We start from the raw sequence: 18,142 nt of genomic DNA, 5'->3' as shown, positions 1-18,142 counted from the left end.
TCTTTGTGAGTCAAATTAAGATTTTCTTGGCAAATATATTGGAATTATTTGCCACTCCCTTCTCTAATTTTACCCATGTGGAAACTAAGGGAAACGGAGTTAAATGATTTGCCCAGTATGATACAATTCATAAGTGGTTAAGGCCTGATTTGAACTTTTTTCTAACTCCAACCCTAGACCACCCATTCAAAGATATGATATAGCCAAATGGGTCCTGAGACAAATTAATGGTTATTTAATGGACCTAATGTGTGTTTATTTTATTTTCTTTGAAAGGTCTCAAGGGTGTCCTATACCAACATCCTCCATTGATATCAAGTACCAATGTCTTTAGGTCATCAGAAAGAAAAGAAAGTCATAGATTTGGGGTTGGGTTTCATCGAAGGGGAAGAGAGATTCTTTGGGGTGGAAATTATTTTTGTTTTTAATATCATCTCTTGTAACATAGAATACAACAATAATTTAGCAAAATTGATGCTGATTTAATTGTTCAGAGCTGTTATTTCATGCTTTCTTATCAGTAACATTGCCAAATCTCCCTTCCCCAGCTTGACTTTGGATTTTCATGTATTTTATTTGATGAAGAATCAAGATGTTATGTTCTTGACTTGTTTCTGGACCATGCTTCAGAATCTCTGGGTATTTTAACTAATTAAAGGAGCTAAAGAGGAAGGAAGAACCATTTCCCTGGCCTGTGGCTAACCTTGCAAGTTTATCATATATTTCACAAACATAGAACCCCTCACCTACATGATATTGCAGGTGGCTATTATCTTAACTATATTAATATTGGAAGCATGAATTGTGGGGTTTGCAAAAGACAGAGACAGGGAAACAGAGAGAAAGAGACAGAGAGAGACAGAGAGCAGAAAGATATAGAGACAGAGACAGGGAAACAGAGAGACAGAGACAGAGAGACAGAAAGATATAGAGACAGAGACAGGGAAAGAGACAAAGGCAGAGAAAGGGACAGAGGCAAAGAGGGAGAGAGGAAAGAATTACTTTCTTTTTTATTTGTGATAAGATTACGGATGCAGATCTTTGTTAAACACTCCCAATGGACCTGGACATGTTCATTCAGCTCCTTGCAAAGAGGTACCTTCTGGAGGAGTTCATCATTCCTTCCCAGGAAAGTATGTGTCCCCCAACAAGAGACCCAGGACCTATATTCAGCTCTAAGAGAGATATATCAGTAAGTACTACAAAGGTATCCTCCCAATAATGTCATCAGATAAACTCAAACATGAGTTTCCCAGACCATTCCTGCCAGAGATAACACACAAATGATACATGTTATTAAACATTTAATCAGAAAACTAAAGTGTCACATATATAAGTACATACTAACGTAAACATTGCTATCTTTACCTAAACTTTCCTATAGGAGGTATTGTTCATGCAATCATAATCAACCAGATCTCATGGCTGACTTAACAATCATTCATCTGGGATACAGTTTGTCCCTTCCACTTACTCCCATACATTACTTGGTTAACTCATCTGCTTCTATGAATTCAATGAACAATAAATATCTACACAGATAAGTCCCAAACTGGATGTCCAGGTCCAATCTTCCCCTTACTTACTGCAAATTTCTACTTATTTAACCTGCCAATCCCTCAAGTAAGACACATTCAAAATTGAACTCATTCTCTTCCTCCCCTCCCCAAGTCACCTTTCTTCCAAATTCCTCCATTTTTATTGATGGTTTATCACCATTATATCAATCATTCAGACTTAAAACTTCAGTCATCACTGATTCTTCCCTTTCCCTCATTTCCCATAACCAAGCTGTCTCCCAATTCTGTCAATTTCACCTCTACTATATCTGTTAAATCATTATCCTTTGTACATTCTACATTCCCATTTCATTCAATAAATATGTATTAGGCACTTACTATATGCAATACACAGAGGATACAAAGACACAAATGTCATTTTTTTCTTTAAAGAGTTTATATTTTACTGACCCAATTGCAATATTAGTTATTCTTTAATCTTAACTGCCATCTTTCATGTAGCCCATGCCCAATGATCATATTATTCACTCCTTCTCTTCAGTTCTGTTAAAATCCTTCTTTTCCCTAAATGTACTTTAATCAGTTGTTACCTTCTCCAGTTTCCCTGATCACCCACTGAAGAATTTTCTTTCCCTTCTCAAATTTTTTAGAAATTTTTTTCCCCTGAAGCAATTAGGGCTAAGTGACTTGCTCAGGGTCACACAGCTAGGTTAGGCATCTGAGGCCCCATGTGAACTCAGATCCTCTTTACTTCAGGCTGGTGCTCTATCTACTATCCACTGTACCACCTAGCTGCCCCCTTTTAGAGATTTTAAATAAATTCTCCCTTGCCTTGCTTGGCACATAGTAGGAATTTAATATTTATTGATTGAGTAATTGATTGTTTATCTTATATTATAGCTAAATCTTGTCTAGTAATGAATCCCATGAATTTGCTCTGCCTATTTCCAATAGTTTAGAACCAAATGCCTGATTTTATATAGAATTATAATTTCAAATTGTGTAAATTTAAATAAATACAATCATTTCATAGAATTCATTATTCTCATTACTAGAATTTAGCTGTATACTTACTTGTACACATTATATTTTCTCTAGTAGAACTTTGTAGGCAAGGATATACCATTTTTCATCTCTATCTCCCAATGTTTAGTAAAATGTTATTGTTATTGTTCAGTAATTTCAATTATGTCTGCTTCTTCTGACATCTCATCAGGATTACCCTCAAGATAGCTTTGTCTCAACCATAAGTAAGACATATTAGGTGCCTAATAAATGTTGAGTTTGAATTGTGAAATTAAGAAACAATTCAGAAAGCCACACTCTCGGAATACTTGGTCATACACAGCCAATTGTGCTTTGCATAGTCAGCCTTCTTTATTTATTTAAAGCTTCTTGATACTTCTCTAATAGTTCCAACACAGAAAGAGTCAAATGTTATAACCTATTCTCTTTCTTCTTTTCTCATCCATTTTTCTAATTTTCTTCTCTCCATTCTCTCCCCATTCTTCATTTCTTTGGCTCATCTACCTTGCAAGTCAAGATGCGAATTTTAGTAGCTTACCTCCTCACAATCATGTTTTTTCCCACGTATGCCATAGTTTTCTAATTGGGAGTGCATTGGTCAGAGAAGTGACATGGAGGAAATGGATAGCTAGCCAATGCCAACTTTTACTACAAGGATCAATTCCAAGAAGTAGATCTATTTCTGTTGTGGACATGTTGGTGTGTGAAACTTTATTTACCTAAAAGAAGAAAAAAAAAGGAGAGAAAAAGAAAAAGGTGGTTGAGATTTATTTTTTTAAAAAAATTCTTAATTTGTTTTGTTGATGCATTTTCTTTTTTATATTACAAATATTTAAAGATTACTACCCCTTCTTGACAAGTCTTTTGTAACAAATTAAAACAATTAAGTTGAAATAATAAAACAATGACTTTAAACTTGAAAATATATGCAATGTTTCACATTTATAGTATCCCATATCTTTCAATTAGAAAAATGAACAGAAATACATTGTTTTTCCACATCAGCCAAGAAAAGAGAAGACAGGAGAGGAGGGAGAAGAGAAAATAAGGGAGGTGAGGGGACAGTTTACATAGCCAAACAAAACAACTTCCCACAATGGCTATTTGCAAAAATCCAGGACCAGATGGAGCCATAGGTGAATTCTATCAAACATTCTAAAAATAATTAGTTCCATCAATTCATAAATTGCTTGGAAAAATACCAAAAGAACACACACTACCAAATTCCTTCTCTGATATGGTTAGAATCGTAAAACACAAACTAGAGAGACACAAAATAGAAAAACAAAACCATAAACCAGGACATGGATGCAAAAATTTTAAATAAAATATTATCAAAGAGGCCAAAACAACATATTACAAAGATTTTACAATATGAGCACATTGGATTTGTGCCAGAAAGCCAGGGTTCATTTATTATTATGAAAGTTTCCAACTTAATTAATCTTATCAATGATAAAAATCAACAAAACATATATAATTATGTACAAAGATAAAGAAAGAGCTTTTGACAAAATATAACCCTTACTTCTATTAGAAATACTAGAAAACAGAGAGATAAATAGTCCTCTTCTTAAAATGATAAATAGCATACAATATATATCTAAAACTAAGAACAATAATTGTGATAAATTCTGGGGAGGAAACAAAGATGTACTTTGCCACTATTTCTATTTGACATAGGACTAAAAATGTTGGCTGTAACAATAAGGAAAATAAAATGGAGCAACTATATGTAAAGAAAAAATGACAGTGTACTTAAGAAATTTCAAAGAATCAATGAAAAAATTAATTAAAACAATAATCTCAGCAAACTTGGAGGTTATAAAACAAATTCACACAAAGCATTAGTCTTTGTATATAATGCCAATAAAATCCAGTGGGAAGAAATACATAAATTCCATTTGAAATGACTTCAGAATGTATAAAATATTTGGGAATCTACCTTTCAAAAAAATACACAAGAAGTATAAAAGGATGACTACAAACAAATTTTTACAGAAATAAAGACAGATCTAAATAATTGGGAAAAATTAATAGTGCATGAGTTGAATAAACCAATAAAATAAAATAAAGATATTATATAAATTAATTTAGATATTCAATGCCACATAAATTACCAAAAATTATTTTATAGATTAGGAAAACGGTAACAAAATCTAAATGATTAGAAAAAAGTCAAGACTCTTAAGAGCATTAATAATAAGAAGAAATAATAATGAAAGGGGCTTACTAATGCCAGATCTCAAACTGTACTCTAAAGCTCTAATTACTGAAATAATTTTGTACTGGCTAAAAGACATATATATTGATTGAACAATCAAATAGATATATATGTAAAATATAGAAGCAAATGTGTCTAATCTATAAACACAGAGATCACAGCCACTGGAATAAGGATTCACGATTTGACAAAAACTACTGGGAAAAATTGAACAAAATGGAGGATATACTGATCTGATAAATTTATTTCACACTTTATTCAAAGATAAGGTTCATATGCCCAAAGGGCTACCAAACTCTGCATATCCTTTGATCCTGCAGTGTTACAATTGGGCTTATATCCCAAAGAAATCATAAAGGAGGGAAAGGGACCCACATGTGCAAAAATGTTTGTGGCAGCCCTTTTCGTATTGGCAAGGAACTGGAAACTGAGTGGATGTTATGGAATATGGAATAATAAGAAGAAGAAATGATCAGCAGAAAAAAAAATAAAATTTTAAATGAGGGCAGTAGATAGTACACCAGCCCTGAACTCAGGAGGACCTGAGTTCAAATCTGACCCCAGACACTTAACACTTCCTAGCTGTGTGACCCTGGGCAAGTCACTTAACCCCAGCCTCAGGCAAAAAAAAAAAAAAAAGAAAAAAGAAAAAAGAAAAAAGAAAAAGAAAAAAATGATCAGTAGAATAATTTCAGAGAGGCCTGGAAAGACTCATGTGAACTGATGCTGAGTGAAATGAGCAGGACCAGGAGATCATTATAAACGGCAACAATAAGATTATATGATAATCAATTCTGATGCATGTGAATCTTTTCAATAATGAGATAGTTCGGGCCAGTTCCAATGGTCTTGTAATGAAGAGAATCATCTGCATCCAGAGAGAGGACTGTGGGGACTGAGTGTGGATCATAACATAGTATTTTCCTTCTTTTTGTTGTTTGTTTGAATTGTTTTCTTTCTCATTTTTTTTTATTTTTTTATTTTATTTTTCTTATGCAGCATGATAGTTGTGGAAATATATATATATATATATATATATAAGAATTACACATGTTTAGCATATATGGATTACTTGCTGTCTAGGGAAAGGGGTGGGGACAAGGGAAGAAAAAAATTGGAACACAAGGTTTTGCAAGGGTGAATGTTGAAAATTACCCATGCAAAATATGCTTTGAAAATAAAAAGCATTAATTAAAAAAAAAAGATAAGGTCCAAATGGATATACCATCTAAATTTAACACATTAAAGACATGGAAAAAAATCAATTATTACATCTTTGGATTGGAGAAAAGTCCACAGCTAAATAAGGAATTGAGAAGATAAAAGAAGACAAAATTAATAATTCTAATTGTATAAAATTTTAAAAGTTTTTACACAAACAAATCTAATAAAGTTTATATAAAAGGAATAATAAGCTGGGTAAATCTTTTCAACCTGTTTCTTTGATAGAGGTCTCACTTCCAAGATATATAAACAACTGAGTCAGATTTATAAGATTAAGAATCATCCTCCAAGTGATATGAACAGGCAGTTTAAGGATGTGAACAGGCAGCTTTCAAATGAAAAAAAAAAACAAAAAAACTAGGCTATGTGTAACCATATGAAAAAATTCTCCAAATGCTCCCTACTAATTAGAGAAATGCAAATTAAAGCAATTCTTAGATTCCACCTCACACCCATCAGTGTCAAAGGTGACAAAAAAAGTAAAGTGATAAATGGAGGATGTGTGAAGAAAAAGGATTTATCAATGCACTGTTGGAGGACCTATGAATAGATGCAAGCATTCTAGAAAGCAATTTGGAATTATAAGCAAAAAAATGTTACTAAATAGTGTGACCAAGTATATTCCTGCTAGGGAGCTATACCCACAAAAGATCAAGGAAGGGGAAAAGATCCTTTTGTATAAAAATATTAATAACATTTCTTTTTGTGGTAGCAAAAAAAAACAGAAAGTAAGAGGCTGTTCAACAATTGAAGAATGACTAAATGAGTTGGGGTATATGACTTCTGGGGGTGGAACTAAGATGATGGAGTGAATCTAAAAAGGTTCTTGAGCTCTTCCAGTTTCCTTTTAAAACTACATGGTACCAAACTCCTGAAAAAAACTATGACAGAATGAAACCATTCTCTAGTTAAAGATAAACTGGAAAAGTTTCAAGGTCAAGCTCACTGGGGTGAAAAGGGTATTTATTCAGCCCACCTTAGACAGACTCTGGGAAAGCCGGTTAGAGGGTCTTAATCACAGCAGATCAGCAATTGAGAACCTTATTCCTGGCTCAGCAAAGGAGCAGATCAGGGGGGCACTTCCAATCCAGCTCGAAGGCAAATTCTGGCAAACCAGGCTGTTTTCTGAACAGAGCAGGCAAAATTACCCCTTTTTACAAATACAAGGGACCCCTGTGCTCAAAGCCAAGACTCAAAGCTTGGGACAGTATCCCCTAGGAGCAGAACTCAATCATAAAAAAAAAGAGGAAATACCAAAAGAAAATGAAAGAAAAGAAGCATGAAACAGGAAAGGACCTTGACCATAGAAAGCTACTATGGTGACAGGGTAGACCAAAACACCAACTCAGACAAGGACAAAATGTCCACAGAAGAAATCTCAAAGAGTGAGATGAATTGGCCTCAAACCCAAAGAGGCTTTTTGGAAGCACTATAAAAGATTTTAAAAAGCAAATAAAAGAGGTAGAAGAAAAAATGAGAAAAGAAATGAGAAGCATACAGGAGAGAGAGTCAACATCTTGAAAAAGGAAGGCAATTTTTAAAAAATGGAATAATCCAAATGCAAAAAAAAAATCGATTGAAGAAAACAAAATCTTCAAAAGGGGAATGAACTAAATGGAAAGAGATACAAAATCTAACTGAAGAAAATCACACATTAAAAACTAGAACTAGACAAATAGAAGCTAATGAATCTATGAGACAGCAAGAACCAGTAAAATAAACTAAAAAGAATTTTAAAATAGAAGAAAATGAAAAAAAAAACCTTATTGGAAAAACATCCAACCTGAAAAATAGATCCAGAAGAGACAATTTAAAAATTATTGGCCTACCTGAAGGCCATGATCAAAAGAAGAACCTGTATAGCATTCTCCAAGAGATCATCAAGAAAAACTGCCCCAATGTTCTAGAAACAGGGGGGGAAATACTCACTGAAAGAATCCATTGATCATCTTTGGAAAGATTTCTCACAAAGAAAACCCCAAGAAATATTGTTCCAAAAACTCCACACAAAAACAATTTAAATATCAAGGAACAGCAGTCAGGATTGCCCAGGATCTGACAGCATCTATACAATAAAGAATTGGAAGTCCTGGAATATCATATTCCAGAAGGCAAAGGACCTGGGGTTACAGGTTGGGGTAACAACCACGTTGTTATTTGTATCCAGTGAGACTGAGCATCATCTTTCAGGGGAGGCAATGAATCTTCAATGAAGTAAGAAACTTTCAATCATTTCTATTATTTAAAAAAAAAACAGAACTAAACAAAATATTTAATCTACAAACACAGGACTCAAGAGAATCATAGGAAGGTAAACAGTGAAAAATATATGTTATTTAAAGTCAAACTACCTCTTGAGACTATTTCTGGTGCAGACGAAGGAAGCACACATGGATGATATTCTAAGAATTCTAGAAAACCTATTCAAAATAATTAACAGCTTCAGCAAAGTTGCAGTATATAAAATAAACCCACACAAATCATCAGCATTTCTACGTATTATTGGCAAAGCCCATCAGCAAGGGATAGAAAAAGAAATTCCATTTAAAATAACTGTAGACAAAATAAAAGATTTGGGTCTCTACTTGCCAGGACAATCACAAGAACTATATGAGCACAATTACAAAATACTTATCACACAAATAAAGTCAGAAGTAAATAATTGGAAAAATATCGATTGCTCATAGCTAGACTGAGCTAATATAATAAAAATGATAATTCTGCCTAAATTGTTCTATTTGTTCAGTGTCATCCCAATCAAACTTCCAAAACTTACTTTACAGAACTAGAAAAAAAAATAAAATTCATCTGGAAGAACAAAAAGTCAAGAACATCAAGGGAATTAATGGGGGAAAAATACAAAGGATAGTGACCTAACAGTATCAAACCTAAAACCGTATTATAAAGCAGTTGTCATCAAAACCATTTGGTACTAGGCAAAAAAAAAAAAAAAAAAAAAAAAAAAAAAGAGTGGTGGATCAGTGGAGCAGATTAGATACACATGACACAATAATCAAGGCCTATAGTAATCTAGTATTTGATAAGTTCCCAAACTCCAACTTTTGGGATAAGAATTCACTATGTGACAAAAATTTCTGGGAAAACTGGAAAATAATATATCAAAAACTTGGCATTGATCTATATCTCATACCACATGCCAAAATAAGGTCAAAATGGGTAAATTATTTGGGCATAAAGGATAATACCAGAAACAAATTAGGAGAGCAAGCGATAATTTACCTATCAAGACCTTTGGATAAGGGAGGAATTTATGACCAAAGAGGAACTAGAGAACTTTATGAGGCAAAATAGACAACTTTGATTATATTAAATTATAAAGGTTTTGCACAAACAAAATCAACAGAAACAAGGTTAAAAAGGAAGTACAAAGCTGGGGAAAATCTTTATAACCAGTGTTTATAATAGAGATCTCATTTCTAAAATAGATAAAGAACTATGCCAAATTTATAAGAATACAAGACATTCCCCAATTGGTAAATGGTCAAAGGATATGAACAATTTTCAGATGATAAAATTAAAGCCATCTATAGTCATATGAAGAATTCTCTAAATCACTCTTGATTAGAGAAATGCACATTAAAACAACTCTGAGGTATCACCTCATACCTCTCAGATTGGCTAAAATGACAGGGAAAAATGATAAAAAATGTTGGAGAGCATATGGGAAAACTGGGATACTAATGCTTTATTAGTGGGATTGTGAAATGATCCAGTCATTCTAAATAGCAGTCTGGAACTATGCTCAAATAACTCTAAAACTGTGCATATCCTTTAACTCGATAGTGCCAGTACTGGGTCTGTATCCCAAGAAAATCATAAAGGAGGGAAAAGGATCCATATGTGCAAACATGTTTATAGCAGCTCTTTCTATGGAAACAAAGAATTGAAAAATGAGTAGATGTCAATTGGGGAATGGCTTAATAAGTTGTGGTATGTAAAAATAATGGAATATTACTGTTCTATTAAAAATTATGAACAAGCTGATTTTAGAAAGGTCTGGAAATATTTACATGAACTGATGCTGAGTTAAGCAAGCAGAAGTAGGAGTACATTGTACACAATAACAGCAAGAATGTGCGATTATCAACTATGAAAAACTTCATTCTTCTCAGTGGTTCAGTGATCCAAACCAATCCCAATAGACTTTGGACAGAAAATGCCAACTGCATCCAGAAAAACAACTATGGAGTTTGAATGAAATCAACACATGTTATGTTTACTTCTTTATTCTGTTTTATTTTTTATCTCCCATGGTTTTTCCCTTTTGTTCTGATTTTTCTCTCCCAACATGATTCATAAAGCAAGGTGCATTAAAAATAAATAAATAAATTTTAAAAAACCAAGTTGAAGTATGTGAAATGATACAGTAATATTGAATACTGTGCTATAAGAAATTTTAAAATTTAAACTTATGATTTAAAAAAAAGAATTAATTTGATTTAATTTTTTTATTTTTGATTTAAAAATGAGATTTTAAATGATTTAAAGTGATTTTAAAATTTTATTTATGATTTTTTTAAAAAATGCAAAGACCAGGATGAAGTTATGACTGCAAAGTGAAGTAAATAGAATGAAAACAATTTATACTACAACATTAATATTTTTAAATGAATGATTTTGAAGACTTCTATAAACTGATATGTAATAAAATATGCAGCATAGGTATTTGCTTTTGAATCCATGCAAAAACAACAATATATCCTACAGTATCTTTATAAGGCTTTATAAAACTAAGCCAAGAATTAAAAGGAAAATCAAAAAAAAGCTTAATTGCTTTAAGTGAGTAAAAATTACTGGTTAAACACAGGGATTTATTATATAAAGCAAATGTATAAAACAGCAATTATTGCTCAAGATCCAGTCTGTTGTGACCTTCTGGTCAAGTTTCTATTCTTTTTGCAAACAAGTTGTTCTGCGGAAAGTAATGAGATCATAAGATACAAGAAATAATAAAACAAAATCAAAAGAATAAAAAAAATTGAAGAGAATATAAACAATTGACCTAAATAACAGGTTGAAGAGAGACAATGTAAGAATTGTTGGACTAATGATCTTGTGATGAAGAAAGCCAGAGAAAAAACTGTGAGAAGTAAGTGTGTATCACAACATAGCATTTTCACTCTTTTTGTTGTTGTTTGCTTGTATTTTATTTTCTTTCTTTTATTTCCTTTTTGGTCCGATTTTTCTTGTGCAGCAAGATAATTATATAAATATGTATGCATATATTGGATTTAACATATTTTTACCATGTTTAACATATATTGGATTGCTTGCCATCTTAGGGAAGAGGGTGGAGGAAAAGGGGGAAAAAATGGAACACAAGGTTTTGCAAGGGTTAATGTTGAAAAATTGTCCATGCATATGTTTTGGAAATAAAAAGCTTTAATGATAAAAAAAGAATTGTTGGATTACCTGAAAGTAATGGTCAAAAAAAGAATCTAGACAATAAATTTCAAGAAATGATTAAGGGAAATTTCTCTGAAGTTTTAGAACTTGAGGGTAAAATAGAAATTGGAAAAAAATCCACCAATCAACACCTTAAATATTCCAAGATGAAAACTCACAGGAACATTGTAGCCAAATTTTGAAGCTCCCAAGTCAAGGAAAAAATATTACAAGAAACTTGGAGTCAGGATAAAGGGATAGAGAGGAATTGGGGAATTTTAATACTGTGGAGTTGCAGTCAGGATAACACAAAATTTAGAAACTTTTGCATTAAAAAACAGAAGGTCTTTGAATGTGATATTCTAAAGAAAAAGGAGTTAGGTTTGCAACCAAGAACAAATTATCCAGCAAAGATTAATATAATCCTGCATGGGAGAAAAATGAATAGTTAATGAATTAAAAGATTTTTCAGGTATTTGTGAGTACAGAACAAAAACAAAAATTTGTGAGAAAAGAACAGAACTGAAAGGAAAATCTGACCAATAAGAATCAGGAGAAACATAAGAAAGTAAACATAAAAGACCAATTATAAGGAATTTAATGAAGTCAAACTATTTTTTTCTTATATGGCAAAATATTATCTGTGACTCTTAATAATGTTATGATTATTTGGGTTGTTTGAAAGAGTGTATTCCGGCTAGACATTGAGTTGAATATGATGTGATGATCCTAAAAAATAAAATTGGACAGGAAGAGATAAGATGAAGCAATTATCTCAAATGAATGAGGCATGGATGGAAAAATTGTTGTAGTAGAGGCAAGATTGGATGGAAGGCTGGTAACATTAGAATCATATTCTCATCAGAACTGGATTAAAGAGGAAATAATATATACATCTGGAAAAGTATAAAATTCAACTTACAAAGAAATAGGAGGGTGAGGGGATAGGATAGGAAAAGGATTTTCATAAGGGTGTACAGATAAAGAAATAGAAGAGTAAGGAAAGAGCATAAAAAGGGTCTGTTATAAGGTAAGTAGATCCAGAAATATGAGGATAACAAGAAAAGGTAAGGGAGGGATTTTTAAAAGGGGTGCAAATTAGGGAGTAAGTAGTTAGAAATATATTAGACATCTGAGGAGAAAGAAGGTAAAAAGAGGAAATATAAGAATAGTGAGGGAAAACAAAATATAAGGAATTAGCCAATTACTAATTATAACTTTGAATGTAAATGGCATATTCACCCACAAAATGGAAACATAGCAGAATGGATTAAAAACCGGAATCCAAAAATGTAGAAGAAACAATTTTTTTTTTTTAAAGAGAGAGACACATTGATTAAAAATAAAGGGCTAGAATACAACTTTTGTGCTTTTGCTGATGCAAAAAAGAAAAGAAGTAGCAATCATGATCTCAAAGTTAAAATAGATTTAATTAAAAGAGACAAACAGGGAAAGTACATTATGATAAAAATATCATAGATAATGAAATAATCTCAATACTAAATTTTATGTACCAAATGCTACAGCAACTACATTTTAAAAGGAAAAGCTAAATAAATTACAATGTAGTTAAATGGAAAAATAATATCCATGGGGGGGGGGGGAGGCACCTTCAACCTCCCTCTCTCAGAACTAAATAAATCTAACTACAAAAATAAATAAGAAAGAAATCAAGGAGATGAATAGAATCCTATATAAGCTAGATATGACAGATATCTGGAAAGAACTAAGTGGAAAAGGAATATACATTTTTCTCAATGATACATAGTACCTTTATAAAAATTGATGATATATTAGGGTACAAAACTTCATCATTAAAAAAATAAAAGAATAGATATTAAATGCATACTTTTCAAATTATAATGCAACAAAATTATATATAATAAGAAACCATGGAAAGACATATTAAAAATTAATTGGGGTGACCTAGCCATACCAGACTTAAAATTATATTAGGAAGTAGCAATCATCAAAACTATTTAATACTTAGATTTCAGAAAATCCCAGAGAGACTTATATGAATTGATGCTAAGTGAGTATAACACTGTATAAAGTAACAGGAATATTGTGTGATGATAAATATGATAGTTTTTCTCAGCAATGGAAAATCCTATCTACATCTAGAGAGAAAGAACTGTAGAATCTGAATACAGATTGAAACATATTACTTTTACCTTTTTTGTTTGTTTTGCAGGGTTTTTTCATATTTTCCTCCTTTTGTTCTATTGGAGTAGTGGATCAGTGAAATATATTAGGTACACAAAACATAATAGTAAATGACTATAGTAATCTATTGTTTGATAAACCTAAAGATTTCAACTTCTGGGATAAGTACTCACTATTTGACTATTTGATAGTGATTTCACTATTTGAAAACTGCTGGAAAAACTAGAAAATAATATGGCATAAACTAAACAGACATCACTATCTCACACTGTATAAAGTCAAAATGGGTACATGATTTAGACATAAAAGGTGATACCATAAGCAAATTAGGAGAGCAAGGAATAGTTTACCTGTCAGATCTATGGAGAAGGAAAGAATTTATGACCAAACAAGAGATAGAGAATATTATGGGATACAAAATATATAATTTTGATTAAATTAAGTTAAAAATGGTTTGTACAAACAAAATCAATGCAATCAAGATTAGAAGGAAAGCAGAAAAATGAGAAACAATTTTTACAGAAAGTGTTTCCAATAAAAGCCTGATTTCTCATATATATGGAGAATTGGGTCAAATTTATAAGAAAACAAGTCATTTCCTAATTGATAAATGGTGAAAGGATATGAATAGGCAGTTTTCAGATGAAGAAATTGAAAATATGTCATATGAAAAAACTTCTCTAAATTACTATTGATTGGAGAAATGCAGATTAAAATAACTCTGAGGTAACTATCTCTCATGTATCAGAGTAGCTAATATGACAAAAAAGGAAGATGACAATTATTAGAAAAGATGTGGGAAAGTTGAAACATTAATGCATTGTTGGTGGAGTTGTGAACTCCAAAAGAGCAATTTGGAACTATGCCCAAAAGAGAATCAATACATACTTTTTGATCCATGGCCCATAAAGGGATTGAACCTGTGACATTGGTGTTATTAGCACCACACTGTAACCAACTGAGTCTAACAATTAACACCAAAAAAACACAGGTCCTCATCAGCCAGCACCACACTGTCCATACAACCAATCCTTGGATCCAACAGTATCAAGAAAAGTGACAGAACTAGAATGTGAATTATAAATCCAGTGGTTTGGATTCTCATGTACCACATTGCCTCCTTTAAGATGAAAATAGGCTATCTTTTTCAATACTTGTATTATTTTTTTTATAAATTTATTTTCAGACACAGTGGATAGAACACTGGACTTTGAATCAGAAAGACTAATCTTTGTGAGTTCAAATCTGGCCTCAGATACTTACTAGCTGTGTGACCCTGGACACAGTACTTAATCCTGTTTATCTCAGGTCTACATCACAAAGAGATCATAAAAAAAGAAAAAAGGACTAAGAACTTATGCTTACAAAAATATTTATAGTAGCTTTTTTGTGGTGGCAAAGAATTGGAACCTGAGGGAATATCCCTCAATTGAGGAATGGCTGGATAAATTATAGTATTTGAATGGAATGATATACTTTTGTGTTCTAAGAAATGATGAGCAGACAGATTTCAGAAAATCCAAAAAAGACTTACATGAGTTGATGCTGAGTGAGTATAGCACTGTATAAAGTAATAGGAATATTGTGTGATGATCAAATATGATAGTTTTTCTTAGCCATTCAATGTTCTAAGACAATTCCATGAGACTCATGATGGAAAATTCTACCTACATCTACAGAAAGAACTGTAGAATCTAAATACAGATTGAAACATATTACTTTTACTTTTTTTTTTGTTTTGCAGGGTTTTTTTTCATATTTTCCTCCTTTGTTCTATTTCTCCTTTCACAGCAAGACTAATGTGTAAATATGTAATGTGTTTAACATGATTACATGTGTATAACATATCAGATTGTTAGACATATTGGGGTGAGGGGAGAAGAGGGAAAAATTTGGAAATAAAAATCTCATAAAAAATAAATATTGAAAACTATTTGTAACCATAATTGGAAAAAATAAAACACTATTTAGGGAAAAAAATTAATTGGAGACTAAATAACCTAACTTTAAAAAATGAATGAATGGGCTAAAGTAGTAATAATAGAAACAATACATAATTTTATTAGAGAATTACAATAATAATAAAGTATACCAAAAATTATAGAACACATTAAAAGGAATAATCTGAGGAGATATCTCTAGAAGCTTATACCAATAAAAGTGAAGAAAACACAAACCAATTAATTGGGTATGCAACTTTTTAAAAACCTAGAAAAAAGAACAAATTAAAAATCCCCAAACACCAAATTGAAAATTAAAGGTAGATTAATAAAACTGAACATAAAAGAAAACCCACTAAATTAATAAATGAAATAAGGAATTGCTGTTATGAAAAGTAAAATAAACATTTGGTTAACATGATTTTTCCCCATTTCAATAGTATTTTATTTTTCCATAATCATGTAAAGATAATTTTCAACATTCATTTTTGCACAACTTTGTGTACCAAATTTTTCTTCCTCCTTCCCTTCCCTCCCTTCTCCACAAACAGCATACAATCTGATATGTTAAATATGTGCAATTCTTTTAAGCATATTTCCATATTTGTCATGTTGTATAAGAAAAATCAGACCAAATGAAAAAAAAAAACATGAGAAAGAAAGACAAGTAAAAACAACAACAAAAAGATGAAAATATTCTGCTTTGATCCACATTCAGTCTTCATAATTCTCTCTCTGGATGTGGATGGTATTTTCCATCCCAAGTCTACTGGAATTGCCTTAAGTCACCGTATTGCTGAAAAGAGCCAAGTTCATCAGAGTTGATCATCACACAATCTTGCTGCTACTATGTACAATGTTCTCTTGGTTTTGCTCAGTTCACTGAACATGAGTTCATATAAATCTTTTTTTAAATCAGCCTGCTCATTCCTTGTAGAATAATAATATCCCCTTACATTCATATACTAATATGATTTTTTTTAAAGAGAGAATACCAACTCCTCAACAAGTCCAAATTTTATATCTACTGATTAAAGCTTATTGATGCTTTTCTTGGTCTGGAACAAGCCTTGAGCTGGGCTAATACATAAGGGATATTATGCCTAAGCAAAGGGATTCCTTCTCCTTCCTGCTTTCTCTTATTTGGGAGGATTACCTTTACATGGCACCAGGCAATTATTTCCTCTTCCTATCCCTATCATAAGCTTATTCTAGGTTATCTATGTGGGGAGAAACAAAGAAAGCTGAAGGTCAGAAAACAAAAATTATTGGTTATGAAAAAAATTTTGAAACAAAGATCATAAGCTAAAAAACCATTCGTGAAAAAGTGAGAATCGCATCATTAGAATAAGAGACATTGATTCTGGATAAGAATTTTCTAAAATTTTTAAATCAGTTTGTAAAGAAATGGTTAATAAAAGCAAAAAAACAAAAAACAAAAACAAACAAAAAAACATAGTCATGAAAGATTAAAGTATCAGTTAAATTAAGAAAAATAACATGTTTAAAGGAAAATTATCTATAAACAAATTCAGAAAGTACGTATGAATTGTCATTTCCTTCTTAAAAGATTAATCTAGACCAGGGCTTCTTACACTTTTTCCACTTGCAACCTCTTTTCACCCAAGAAATGTTTACTCAATCCCAAGTATATAAATATAAAAAATATGTATCAAACATTTACTGATAATAAATCATAATTTCATGATTTACATGAACCCCATATGGGGTCCCAATCCATAAAGCAAAGTGCTTTAGGATAATCCTTTTAGCCTATTCTGGGACCTCATGATGAGAATTAGAGAAGAAAATCACTGAATTTAATAAAATATATTACTTATGATTAATTTCTTTATTTTGCTTCTAAGAGCATACAAATGCTATTTTATTGTGTTTCGCCATCTAATTTAGCTTTTATTTATTATTATCGGTTGTCTTTCATTCTCTAAGAGGACCATGATATCAGGAAGGTGATACCATTACTTGCAAATAAATTAGATTTAAATGAAGGAGAACTGTGCAAAGCCACTATATATATATATATATATATATATATATATATATATATATATATATATATATATATATATATATATATATATATATATATATATATATATATGTACATACCTATATTAATATGTCAGTCTGGTATGGGAAGACACTCGGTATTTCTGGCCCAAAAAGAAACAATTGTTATTTACTTTCACTCTGAGATACTGGGCCCAAACAATCAATATAGATTTGAGTTGGCCCCTATTGTTGGCTAATCAGTGAGAAACAGAGTAATTTAGGTTCAAGGCCTAGTCCTGGAAAAAAAAAAAAAATCTAGCCCATAAACACCAGATGTCTTACAAGGATTAGTTATTAGTCAATTAAGTGTTTTCTCAAAGGCAAATGAAGGATGTATTGAGTCTTAGTTGTTAAAATTCTTCACCTTAGGCTGGAATGAATCTAAATGCTTGACATTTACAAGTACTTAAACAAAATTAGAAAGGGTTAATTTCTTTTTCTTCAAAGTTAATTTTAAAATACAATCAAATGAATTTTCAACGTTTTCTTTTAGAAAATATGAATCATATCAAACTGAAAAGGTTTTATACAAACAAAACTAATACAGATAAGATTAGAAGGGA

The 18,142-nt window shown here is 31.5% G+C and overlaps 1 protein-coding gene across 2 annotated transcripts in view; it reads right to left on the bottom strand.

Annotated features, from left to right (window-relative positions):
- The window catches only part of OTUD1 (OTU deubiquitinase 1), a 171,206-nt gene that overhangs the window by 129,212 nt on the left and 23,852 nt on the right, over positions 1–18,142 (bottom strand). The window contains exon 2 of one of the 2 annotated variants that reach the window (XR_012482176.1): positions 3,085–3,265. The gene's annotated coding sequence lies outside the window, so the exon portion shown is untranslated. Of the gene's footprint in view, positions 1–3,017; positions 3,266–18,142 lie in introns of those variants that run through there. The other variant, XM_074266918.1, reaches the window with a different exon arrangement.

This window comes from Sminthopsis crassicaudata, chromosome 5 (genome assembly GCF_048593235.1).
Source record: "Sminthopsis crassicaudata isolate SCR6 chromosome 5, ASM4859323v1, whole genome shotgun sequence".
Taxonomy (NCBI): Eukaryota; Metazoa; Chordata; class Mammalia; order Dasyuromorphia; family Dasyuridae; genus Sminthopsis; species Sminthopsis crassicaudata.
Note: the sequence above shows the minus strand (reverse complement) of the source record. Positions and strands in the feature narration are given on the sequence as shown.